Source organism: Bos taurus, chromosome 8 (genome assembly GCF_002263795.3).
Source record: "Bos taurus isolate L1 Dominette 01449 registration number 42190680 breed Hereford chromosome 8, ARS-UCD2.0, whole genome shotgun sequence".
In the NCBI taxonomy this organism is placed as follows: domain Eukaryota; kingdom Metazoa; phylum Chordata; class Mammalia; order Artiodactyla; family Bovidae; genus Bos; species Bos taurus.
The window spans coordinates 89999968-90013572 of record NC_037335.1 but is presented as its reverse complement, the minus strand read 5'-3'; positions in this window follow the sequence as shown (position 1 = coordinate 90013572).

The following is a 13605-nucleotide window of genomic DNA, read 5'->3' as shown; positions in this document are numbered from 1 at the left end:
AACTCAGCCCATGAAGCAGGGCTGACTGTGAGAAGCAGGCCCCTCAGCCAGCGTATGTGGGATCTGAAGTCAGAGAGCCTCCTCCTTCATCAGGAATCTAGCGGGTTTCCTGAGAGGTTTCTATTTCTAGCTCTTTTTACAAAATGCATCTCAAGGCAGCTTGATTACCAGGGAAGTACTTGAGAAAACAAAAGCAAATGGTTCAATAAGTGGGATGAGAGCCTGAGGCTAGCGCTCTCTGGACATACTCCCCTCCACCTACCACAGTTCCTTAAGAAATGCCCAACCGCCCCTTGCCCAGGGGAAGGGTGGGGCCTCTCCGCCTGGATCTGGGAAGTGGCTAAAGCAGCCAGTACCAGGTTCAGGGCAAGGACATCTTCCCAGAAAGGCCCGCCTTCAGCCTGTTTTTGCTTCCTCTGCTGTGGAGACGCCCACCCAACTCTGGCAATGACAGGTAACATTGAGAAAACAAAATGAGATCCTAACTTGTTTCCCTGGGATTGTTTTTTTTTTTTTTTTTTTTAATTTTATCCTGACATGTGCACACAGCTCCATGTATTATTTTATACTTATTTAGTATCTATTTTGGGCTGCACTAGACCTCCATCGCTGCACGAGGGCTTTCTCTAGTTGCAGAGAGTGGCATCTACTCTCTCGTTGCACAGTTTCTCACTCTGGGGCTCCTCTTGTTGGGGTGCACAGTCTCTAGGCACACAGGTTTCCGTAGTTGTGGCATAGGGGTTCATTAGTTGTGGCTCAAGGGTTTAGCTGCCCCTTAGCAAGTGCAATCTTCCCAGACCAGGGATTGAACCTGTGTCCCCTGCATTGGAAGGCAGTTTCTTATCTACTGCGCCTCCAGGGAAGTCGGCCCATGTGGTTTTGATAGCATTCCTATTCATTTCAGGCAACTTCTCTTCCTCCCTTCCCTGATAGCTTAGTTGGTAAAGAATCCGCCTGCAATGCAGGAGACCCCTGTTTGATTCCTGGGTCAGGAAGATCCATTGGAGAAGGGATAGGCTACCCACTCCAGTATTCTTGGGCTTCCCTTATGGCTCACCTTTGTAAAGAATCCGCCTGCAATGTGGGAGACCTGGGTTAGATCCCTGGGTTGGGAAGATCCCCTGGAGAAGGGAAAGGCTACCTACTCCAGGATTCTGGCCTGATCACAGAGTCGGACAGGACTGAGCAACTTCCACTTTGACTTTCTCCTCCTTGCTCTGTCTGGAACCCCGGAGGGTATGACTTTTCAATGAAAAGGGATAAAAATACACTTAGTATTTGGGGAGGCAACACTGATATAGCATTGAAGGGCTTGAAGAAAGAACAAGAAACTTAAATGTCTTAAATTCTAAAATTGAGGCATAAACTGTACCCCATAGTGCGTCTAATGCTGTGTTGCAGTTTGATCTTACAGTATGCCGAGTGGCAAAGTCAGTTGAATTCACAACATGCTATCACTCTATCAGAGTGAGGGGATTGATTGGAACTCTAAGAATTAGAATGGGAATACATGAGAACCCAAAAATATCTGGACAACTATGAGTCCTGCCTTTTCCTTCCCCTCGGTTTTCCTTACTCACCAGAGTCCTTCCTTGCATAAAGACCCTGAAACTCTCTTGCCTGAGTGAGTTCTGTTGCAAGTTCTGTTCACATCCCACTCCTTGCATGCTATTCTGGCTGTCTGATGGCCTGTAATTAGACTCAGAGCTCTACATGTCCAGGAGGTCAACTACAAAGTCAAACTCCGGAATAGAAAATAAACTGTTTGTAATCAGCAAAATCATGAGAACATGTGTGGAAATAGACTTTTTTAACCTGGGTTCTAGTTGCTTTACGAAGCTGTGTTAGTTTCTGCTGTACAACAAAGTGAATCAGCGAATGTATTCATAGTTTCCCTCCCTGTAGGACCTCCCTGCCCACCCCAGTTCCACCCACCCAGATCAAAACTACAAAGAGGTATCACCTTACACAGGGCAGAACGGCCATCATCAAAAAATTTACGAGTAATAAATGCTGAAGAAGGTGTGGAGAAAAGGGAACTGTCTTGTACCACTTGTGGGGATGTAAAGTGACTCTAGGAGTTGGTGATGGACAGGGAGGCCTGGCGTGCTGCGATTCATGGGGTCGCAAAGAGTCGGACATGACTGAGTGACTGAACTGAACTGAAAGTGATGCAACTATTATGGAGAACAGTATGGAGATGCCTCAAAAAACTAAAACTAGAACTACCATATGACCCAGCAATCTCAGGCACATACTCTGAGAAAAACGAAAAAATTCTTAAAGACACATGCACCCCAGTGTTCATTGCAGCACTATTTACAATAGCCAGGGCAGAAGCAACCTAGATGTTCATAGACAGATGAATGGCTCAAGAAGGTGTAGTGCATGTATATGATGGGATATTACTTAGCCATAAAAAGGAACAATATGGGGTCATTTGTAGAGACATGGATGAGACATGTAGAGACATGGGGTCATGTAGAGACAGACTTAGGGACTGTCATAAAAAATGAAGTAAGTCAGAATGGGAATGGATTCTGATGGTCTAAGACCAAGGAAAAAGAGAATATATTTTTATGTTGGGTTGAAGCGTCTATATGAGTGAACTACTTGAAGGCTGGATTCTGAGTTGTTTTGCTACCTCTAGGAGCATTAACACTGCTCAATGTTAGGCTGAAGATAACATAGATTAAAGATTCAGTTTACATGGACTCCTTGATTTCAGTGTTGGTTCTGGGGAGGTGGAAGCCACATAAGCACACGCAAATCTAATTTGATCACCATAATAGGATCCAGGTCAGTTTGGTAAACAGACTGTTGTCACTCCCAAGGCCTTAGGAATGAAATTGGCAAGCAGTTTACTGAGGTTCTGTTTGATTTTTAAAATGGAGAACTTTCAGCTCTGGGGAATAGAGGCCTGGATTTAACATCATGATGAGGAATCAAAGCCTCTCAATGTCTAGATTGGAACTATTCCACAAGCCATGATCTCCTGTACAAGGAGGACTACATGATATTCTCACAAAATGTGCTATGAGTTTACTTCCTCACCTTCCCCTAAAGCCTATAGCCACTTAACAAAATAACTTTGCATGAGAAAATACTCAGACACAGGGAATGCTCTCGGAGGCTAATCCCCATAGACCAACTAAGTTACTGTGGTCCATTGGCCAGTCTGAGAGTGTATAGAGGGCTTATTAATATGACAAATGGAATAGGAGCCAAGTCTACCTCGTGGCAGCCCATCTATCCTTTAGCTATTTCCTGTATACATCTACCCTGCACTTACTTTCCCAGTTCCTGAACAGAGCATTGGTTAGGTGACCTCCGCAACTGGTACAATTCTACCACTGGCCTCCTGTTCCAGGGGGTGAAGTTGTTATGGTAGAAAGCCTCACACAGATAGAACAAGATGGCAGAGGAGTAGGTGGGCATGGAGTTTATCTCTCTCCACAGATACATCAGGAATACACTTTCAGATGCAGAAGGCCATGCAGAATACTAGCGGAGAGTGGACAGGAGTACCTGACCAGCAGAAAAGAATATATAGAATCACGAAAACTTGGTAGGATGAAGGAACTAAGGGGAAAAACAGGAATGTTATTAGGATTGGACCTGCCCTCTGCAGGTAGGGAAATTGAAGCAAGGGTTCAATCCCCACATCTGTCAATTGTCTGAATCAGAGGAGAAACATTTAAGGCTGAGAGTGAAATAGCGGATCTGTGGCAGCCTTAATGGAATGAGAATCAGACAGTCCTTTCTACAGACATATATACCACGGAAAGGGACACAGGTCCCCTAGAAGGAGCAGTGGCTGGGAACTGGAGTTTAGGGATTGTGGAGCAACCCCTAAAGATTAACAAATTGAAAGATAAAAACCATATGATCATCTCAATAGATGCAGAAAAAGTGTTTGACAAAATTCTGCACTCATTTATGATTAAAACTATTCAAAAAATGGGCATAGAAGGAACCTACCTTAACATGCTGCTGCTGCTGCTGCCAAGTCGCTTCAGTCGTGTCCGACTCTGTGTGACCCCATAGATGGCAGCCTACCAGGCTCCCCCGTCCCTGGGATTCTCCAGGCAAGAACACTGGAGTGGGTTGCCATTTCCTTCTCCAATGCATGAAAGTGAAAAGTGAAAGTGAAGTCACTCAGTCATGTCCAACTCTTTGTGACCCCATGGACTGCAGCCTACCAGGCTCCTCCATCTGTGGGATTTTCCAAGCAAGAGTACTGGAGTGGGGTGCCATTGCCTTCTCCGACCTTAACATAGTAAAGGCCATATATGATAGTGAAAGTGAAAGTGAATTCGCTCAGTCGTGTCCGACTCCTTGCGACCCCACGGACTGTAGCCTACCAGGGTCCTCTGTCCATGGGATTTTTCAGGCAATAGTACTGGAATGGATTGCCATTTCCTTCTCCAGGGGATTTTCCCAACTCAGGGGTCGAACCCGGGTCTCCCGCATTGTCGACAGACCCTTTACCGTCTGAGCCACCAGGAATGTCATATACAATAAGCCTACAGCAAACATTATTCTCAATGGTTGAAAAACTGAAAGCATTCCCTCTAAGATCAGGAACAAGACAAGGGTGTCCACTTTCACCACTATTATTCAACATAGTTCTGGAAGTCCTAGCTACAGCAATCAGAGAAGAAAAAGAAATAAAAGGAATCCAGATTGGAAAAGAAGAAGTAAAGCTCTCACCGTTTGCAGATGACATGCTACTGTACATAGAAAACCCTAAAGAGAGTATCAAAAAATTACTAGAGCTAATCAGTAAATTTAGCAAAGTTGCAGGATACAAAATCAATACAGAGAAATCACTTGCATTTCTATATACTAACAATGAAAATTCAGAATGAGAAATTAAGGAATCAATCCCATTTACCATTGCAACAAAAAGAATTAAATCTAGGAATCAACTTTTGTAAGGAGACAAAAGAACTGTACACAGAAAATTATCAGACACTAATGAAAGTAATCAAAGATGATATAAACAGATGGAGAGATATTCCATGTTCCTGGGTAGGAAAAATCAATATTGTGAAAATGACTATGCTACCAAATGCAATCTACAGATTCAATGTGATCCCTATCAAATTACCAATGACATTTTTCACAGGATTAGAACAAAAAACTTAACAATTCATATGGAATTGCAAAAGATCCTGAATAGCCAAAGCAGTCTTGAGAAGGAACAATGAAGCTAGGAATCAACCTTCCTGACTTCAGATTACACTACAAGCTACAGGCATCAAGATAGTATGGTACTGGCACAAAAACAGAAATATAGACAAATGATGCAAGATAGAAAGCCAAGAAATAAACCCATGCACCTATGGGTACCTTATTTTTGACAAAGGGGGCAAGAATATACAATGGGGCAAAGACAGCTTCTTCCATAAATGGTGCTGGGAAAACTGGACAGCTACATGTAAAAGAATGAAATTCGAACACTTCCTAACACCATACACAAAGATAAACTCAAAATGGATTAAAAGTAAGACCAGAAACTTTTAAACTCTTAGAGGAAAACATAGGCAGAACAGTCAATGACATAAATCAAAGCAAGATCCTCTATGACCCACCTCCTAGAGTAACAGAAACAAAAAACAAAGTAAAAAAGTGGGAACTGATTAAACTTAAAAGCTTTTGCACAGCAAAGGAAACTATAAGCAAGGTGAAAAGACAACCCTTGGAATGGGAGAAAATAAGAGCAAATGAAACAACTGACAAAGGATTAATTTCCAAAATATACAAGCAGCGCATACAACTCAATACCAGAAAAACAAACAACCCAATCAAAACGTGGAAAAAAGACCTAAACAGACATTTCTCCAAAGAAGACACACAGATGGCTAACCAAACACATGAAAAGATGCTCAACATCTCTCATTATTAGAGAAATTCACATCAAAACTACAATGAGATATCACCTCACACTGGTTAGAATGGCCATCATCAAAAAGTCTACAAACAATAAATGCTGGAGAGGGTGTGGAGAAAAGGGAACACTCTTGGACTGTTGGTGGGAATGTAAATTGATATAGTCACTATGGAAGATGAAAAAACTAGGAACAAAGCCACCATATGACCCAGCAATCCCAGTCCCAGGCATATACCCTGAGGAAACCAAAATTGAAAAAGACACATGTATCCCATTGTTCATTGCAGCACTATTTACAATGGCTAGAACATGGAAGAAACTTAGATGTCCACTGACAGATGAATGGATAAAGAAGTTGTGGTATATATACGCAATGGAAAATTACTCAGCCATAAAAAGGAATGCATTTGAGTCAGTTCTGATGAGGTGGATGAGCCTAGAATCTATTATACAGAGTGAAGTGAGTCAGAAAGAGAAAGATAAATATCATATTCTAATGCACATATACGGAATATAGAAAAATGGTACTGAAGAATTTATTTACAGGGCAGCAATGGAGAAACAGACATAGAGAATAGACTTATGGACATGGGGAGAAGGGAGAAGAAGGTGAGATGTATGAAAAGAGTAACATGGAAACTTACATTACCATATGTAAAATAGACAGCTAACAGGAATTTGCTGTATGGCTCAGGAAACTCAAATAGGGGCTCTGTATCAACCTAGAGGGGTGGGATTGGGAAGGAGATGGGAGGGAGGTTCAAAAGGGAGGGGATATATGCATACCTATGGCTGATTCATGTTGAGGTTTGACAGAAAACAACAAAAGTCTGAAAGCAATTAACATTCTATTTTTAAAAAATTAATTAAAAAAAAGAGAAAGCCCCACATAGCCTTCTTCACTTATGACAAAGAGCCAAAAGCAAAAGCAAATGCCCAAAGGAAGTTCACAGGATATTGGCACTGTTCATGACTAAAGATGCAAGGATGTAGATTCCCATCATGGTCCATTTAGCTCTCTAATATAGCCAGGGCAAAAGGTAGATGAAAACTGGATAATGACAGTGGATAATTCCGGGTGATGTCTCTAATTGCAGTTGCTTTTCGAGATAGAGCCTCCTTAGTGGAGCAAATCAAAAGACCTCCAGTCATCAAGGATGCAGCTAAAGATAAGGAATTTTTTCCTGCTTAATGCAAATAACAAAGGAACTGAGAGCTTTCTTTGGCTAAGAAGAACATCTTCAGTGTCTTGGCTCCGGGGTATTTCAACGCTCTGGCTCTTTCCCACACTTTTGCCATTTCACTGACCTGCAGGATGATATTCTGAGTCATTCACAGCGTTGATAGCATCATGCTGACAGGACTCCAAGAGCTGATGGTGGGACATGTGTTGGGAGAGACATATGCAAAAGGTGGAAGATGAACATATTCCAGCCCAAACCACCAAGGTCTGTCTCCTTGGTGGAGTTTCTGGAGTCCAGCGTCACAGGACATTTGGGGATGTTGTCTCTAATTTGAAAGAATGTTGCTGTGAATTGTGTTCTTTACCGCCCAGAAAGATATACAATGCTTGGTAGGTCTCTGTGGGATTTGGAGGTAGCCTACATCAAAGCTGAGTGTGCTGCTCTGAGCGACCTAAAAGGTTTCCAGTTTTGTATAGAGCACGACTCATGAGAAGGCAGTAAAGCTGATGATCTACATTGCCTGGAAGGAGATAGGATCAGAGGTAAAGATCTATATTGATTTATAGGCAGAGCCTAGTGTCAGGGACTGGGAAGGATGGGTGATAAGGAGTGAGTAGTGTGACAAGATATGAATAGTACTGATTGAGTGTCCAGCAAAAAGGAGTATTTTTATCACTGACATTTGTTTAGGACATCTAGAACATGGTGATAATAAATAGTAGACTTTCAGTTAGATTTATCCTTATTTTAAAATTGTACCCCCTTACTACCTCATATTGTTGAGAACATTTTGGGTTTGTCAATAGATAAATCAATAAATGCCCATGTGGTGCCCCACTGTGTATGGAGCTTTTAAGAATCTGGTAGACAAATAAGAGATTGTCAGACAGAGTGAAGTAAGTCAGAAAGAGAAAAACAAATGTTGTGTATTAATGCATATGTGTGGAATCTAGAAAAAATGGTATGGATGATCTTATTTACAGAACACAAATAGACACAGATGGAGAAAAGTAGGGGTAGAATGAATTGCAAGGTTGGGGTTGGCACATACACACTATTGATGGTATGCATAAAGTATACAACGAAAGAGAACCTACTGTAGAGCACAGGAACTCCACTCAGTGCTCTGAGGTGACCTAAATGAGAAAGAAATCCAAAAACAGAGGGCATATATGTATACGTAAAACTGATCCACTGTGCTGGCCAGTAGAAACTAATACAACATTGTAAAGCAACTATACTCCAATAAAAATTAATTAAAAAGAAAAGAACCTGGAAGGGAAGATAGCCCACATGCTGAAATGAGTCAGTCTTTCCCAATACTCTGGTGTGTGCCTACTGAACTCACAAACAAAGTGACAAAAGCCAGCACTTTCCCGTGTGGGTGTTACCGATGATTAACCCTGTAACTGGACTTGTGGGTTACAATCTGAGGCAGGCTGGTAAAACTAGCGGGGGAATGGACTTCAGCCAGAGGTCTGGAGGTGGGTGCAGTAATTAACAAGGCATTGACTTTTCTTCCTAGGTGGATGGGGTGCATAAAAGGTAAATACAAGCTTTTGTTTTATTTCATTTCATTTAGGAGGAGAGATATGAAGTGAGTATGGTCATCATTGTCATCTCCCCACCTACTGTGCACTGCAGACACTGCCTGCCTCCCCTCCCCCACCCTGTGGGTTCCACCTGCCTCTTCCAACCCATATACTGGCGTCTTTCCACCTCCTGTCTTCTAGAAACCTGTCAGAGTCTTCAAAGGCTGATGGTCTCCATCTTCCATTCTGTTCCCTTTCCTTGAATTCCACTTGTACTTCTCTTGGATGATTTTAGTGAGGGAGACAAGGAAACCTCGTGTCTCATTTTACCATCTCGAACCAGATGACTGGGCTTTTACATAAGGTTTCCCTTTGGTTTAATTATCACAGACATCTGTAGCAGTGCAGGGGAAATGCTGCATGCTTGTAATAGTACAGTTAAGTCCCCTACATGCAAACCTTCAAGTTGTGAACTTTCAAAGATGAGAACATGTGTTCACATGTCCAATTATGTAAGTAAGTTAGTTCACACGTCTGGCATACATTGTCATGTGTGTGCACCCTCTACAAGGGGTACACTGTACTGTGAGATTAAAAAAAATGTTTTATTTTTTGTATTTGTATTTTATGTATTATTTGTGTGAAAAATATTATAAACCTATTACAATATAGTACTATGTAACTGGTTGTATTCGTTGAGTACCTAGGCTAACTTAGTTGATCTTATGAGTAAATTTGACTTATGAATGCATTCTCGGAACGGAACTTTTTTGTACATAGGGTACTTACTGTAGTATTTCCCTTTCCTCTTGGATGGGAAAATCCCTGCTTTTCCATGAAAAATCAGGAAGAAATGTGCTGGAAAGAGCTGAGCAGCCATAGGAAAGAAGGAGGGTGTCATTGTGAATTCCACAAATAGGTTTTAAAAAACTCATGTAGAAAGGTATTTCTGCTCATCTTGAAAACAACACCAGAGCCCTATGAATATATTCCCTGGGGCATTTCCAGGATAAAACTAAGACAGGAAAGTAACCTGAGAGCATTCCATTTTTAGTATCAATCAATATAGTGAAATTATACACCTGAGCTGCAGCCTGTTGGCCCCACGATGGGTTGTGTGATGCCCACAAGGAGATACTGGGGAAGAGATGTTTAGAAAGAAATGTTGGCTAAATTGCTCTGCGAACAAGCAAGGGAGAGTGGCAGCTCCCAGCCTTCTGGATCACTAATGTGCTGCTCAGAGGAAAATGAAACTCCAATCATTTGCCCTCTTCTTTCTCTAGATAACATCAATGGCTCTTTTTTTAAAAATTATTTTTTATTAAAAAAATTTATTTATTTGTTTTAATTGGAGGATAATTACAATATTGTGATGGTTTTTGCCATACATCAGTATGAACTGGCCATCGGAATACATGTATCCCCTCTACCCTGAACCTCCGTCCCACCTCCCTTCCCATCCTCTCCCTCCAGGTTATCACAGAGCACCAGCTTTGGGTGCCCTGTGTCTGACATCAAACTCACAGTGGTCATCTGTTTTACATATGGTAATGTATATGTTTCACTGCTATTCTCTTAAATCATCCCAGCCTCTCCTTCTCCCACTGAGTCCAAAATTTGTTCTTTGTGTCTCTTTTGCTGCCCTGCACATAGCACTGTTGGTATCATCTTTCTAGATTCCATATATGTGTGTTGCTGCTGCTGCTGCTGCTGCTAAGTTGCTTCATTCGTGTCTGACTCTGTGAGACCCCACAGACAGCAGCCCATCAGGCTCCTCTGTCCACAGGATTCTCTAGGCAAGACTACTGGAGTGGGTTGCCATTGCCTTCTCCTATATATGTGTTAATATGTGGTATTTGTCTTTCTGTTTCTGACTTTCTTCACTCTGTATAATAGGTTCCAAGTTCATCCATCTCATTAGAACAGACTCAAATGTATTCCTTTTTATAGCTGAGTAATATTCCATTGTGTATATGTACCACAGTTTCCTTATCCATTCATCTGCCAATGGACATCTAGGTTGCTTCCAGGTCCTAGCTCATCAATGGCTCTTTAACCTAGGAGATGTGTAACGTCAAAGTAGACATCTGCTGGGTTCTCTGCGGATTTGTTTTTGTGATGTGGAGCTGCTTCAGCAACTCAGGTTCAGTGGTGGTGGCTGAGATGGGCTCTACACACCCAGAGTGGCTTCTCCATTTCCCTTAGTGTGAAGGCAGCACGTTTTTCATCCCCCTTCCCCTCAGTTCTCTTTTTCCCTACCCTGAAGCACTTTGTATGTTGGAAGTGTTGGGGGAGAATGATTTGCAGTAACTAGACTCATTCCTGTTTACTTTGCAGCACAGCATTCAGACAAGTCAACCCTAAAGGAAATTAACCCTGAATATTCATTGGAAGGATTGATGCTGAAACTGAAGCTCCAATACTTCGGCCACTTGATGTTAAGACCTGACTCCCTGGAAAAAATCCTGATGCTAGGAAAAATCGAGGGCAAGAGGAGAAGGGGACAGCAGAGAATGAGATAATTATATAGCATCACAGACTCAATGGACATGAATAGGAACAAACTGGGAGATAGTAGAGGACAGAGAAGCCTGGTGTGCTACAGTCCATGGGGTCACAAAGAGTCAGAACAACTTATCAACTGAACAACAACAAAAGCTTACATGAGCCCCAAACCCTGGGAGTTTTTATTTCTTCTCCTAGGCCAAGCTAGAGAGAGGCCTGCTTGTTATGGCTCCAAGAATATCTGGCCCATCCCAGCCCCTGAAGCCCCTCCAGGCATCCTCTGAGACCATGGTTATTAGCCAGCCCACGAATCCTCCTCTGGTCCCAGTGAGCCTCCCTCCTGCTCCCTGGGAGACACCGTCTGTCATCCACCCCTTGGCCATCTGCGCCTCGAAAGCAGGATCCTCCCCCTCCCCCTAGTGCTGCCCAGCGCTCCCCCTCCAGGTCCAGGCGGGTCCTGTAAATGTAATTGAGCAGGTTCTGCTCTAAAAACCTCCCCACAGCTCCTGCTCCCTCTGCTGTCCCTGAAAAGCCTTGAACCTCGGGTCTTCTGCATGGGTCAATTCCTGTCTCAGTCAGCTTGAGCTACTGTAACAAATATAGTACCTGGGAGGCTTAAACAACAAAGTTTTCTTTCTCACAATTTTGGGGCTGAAAGTCTGAGGTCAGGGTGCCATCATGGCTGGGGGGTAAGCCTCCTCCCAGCCTTGCAGATGGTCACCTTCTTGCTGTGTCCTAATGGCAGAGACAGCACGAGTGTCTTCTCCTCCTCATTCATCAGTCCTAGCAGATCAGGGTTCCACACTTATGACCTTGCTTAACCTTAATTAACTCTTTAAAGGCTCTATCTCTGAAGAGAGTCACTTGGGGGCCTTAGGGCTTTAATGTATCCATTTGTGGGGGAACACAATTCAATCCATAATAGTCCCTCTGCCCGGAATATTCTCCCTTGGATATCTGCCAAGGCAATAGGTTCCTTACCCTTCAGACCAAGTTACATGTTTAATTCCTCTGTGGAGTTGTCTTTTCTGGAACCACCTGTACTGATTTGGAGAAACACTCATCACCAAAGCAAATTTAGTCTGCTATTATCTCAGGAATAGCTGGCAGAAGCTGGATGGTATAAAACAAAGGTACAGTAGACAACAACCCCCGAACTAAAGCCCAGTAAGGTCATCATGTATAATAAGATGCCAACTTGTTCCACATGCAGGTTCCCATGGAGCCTAAATTTCCCAACCAAATAGAAATTTACAAAGAGCACCACAGCAGGATCAGGGAGGAAAAAGATACAGACCGAACAATCTCACAACTGGGCATATACCCCGAGAAAACCATAATTCAAAAAGACACATGTACTCTGATGTTCATGGCAGCACTATTTACAATAGCCAAGACATAAAAACAATCTAAATGTCCATCAACAGATGAATAAGGAAGATGTGGTACATATATAAAAATGAAACGAAGTCGCTCAGTCGTGTCCAACTCTTTGCGACCCCATGGACTGTAGCCTACCAGGCTCCTCTGTCCAAGGGATTTTCCAGGCAATAGTACTGGAGTGGATTGCCATTTCCTCCATCAACAGATGAATAAAGAAGATGTGGTATATATACATAATGGAATATTACTCAGCCATAAAAAGGAAAGAAATTGAGTTAGTTGTAGGGATGTGGATGAACCTAGAGCCTGTTATACAAAGTGAAGTAAGTCAGAAAAACAAAGATTGTATATTGACACATATATATGGAATCTAGAAAAATGGTACTGAGGAACATATTTGCAGGCCAGGAATAGAGGTGCAGATGTAAAGAAAGGACTTCTGGATACAGGGTGGGGAGGGAAGAAGGTGGGATGAATTGAGAGAGTAACTTTGACATATATACTCTACCATGTGTAAAATAGTGGGAACCTGAAGGATAGCACAGGGAGCTCAGCTCAGTGCTCTGTGCTGGCTTAGAGAGGTGGGATGGGGAGGGGTGGAAGGGAGGCTCAAGAGGTAGGGGGATATATGTATACATATGACTGGCTCATGTAGTTGTACAGCAGAAACTAACACAACATTTTAAGGCAATTATATTAAAAAAAAAAAAGATGCAGTCTTGAGAGATAGACAACATGTGCCATGAGCCCCTCACCCTCCCACCTAAGACCTGGTGAGACATGGCTCTGCTGAGGCTCTGGAGTGTGGGGACACAGTGACTAGGGGACACTCCTGCCCCTGGAAGCAAGGAGGGCAGAACAGTCAGCTGGCAATTTGGAGGGTGGAGTTTCTAGAACTCCATCATAAGTTGACGATCTCAGATGCCCCTTTCCCTCATCTCTCTATGTGCTCCAACCCAGAGAGCCATGGGCACAAGTGGAAGAGAAGGAGCTGGAAAGAGAGAAGGACCACCCTTAGCCCTTTAGAAATCACCTTCATTGAGAATCTTTCATGTACAAGGAATCGCACCAATTCTAAGTTTTGACAAACACGTGCCCTTGTGTC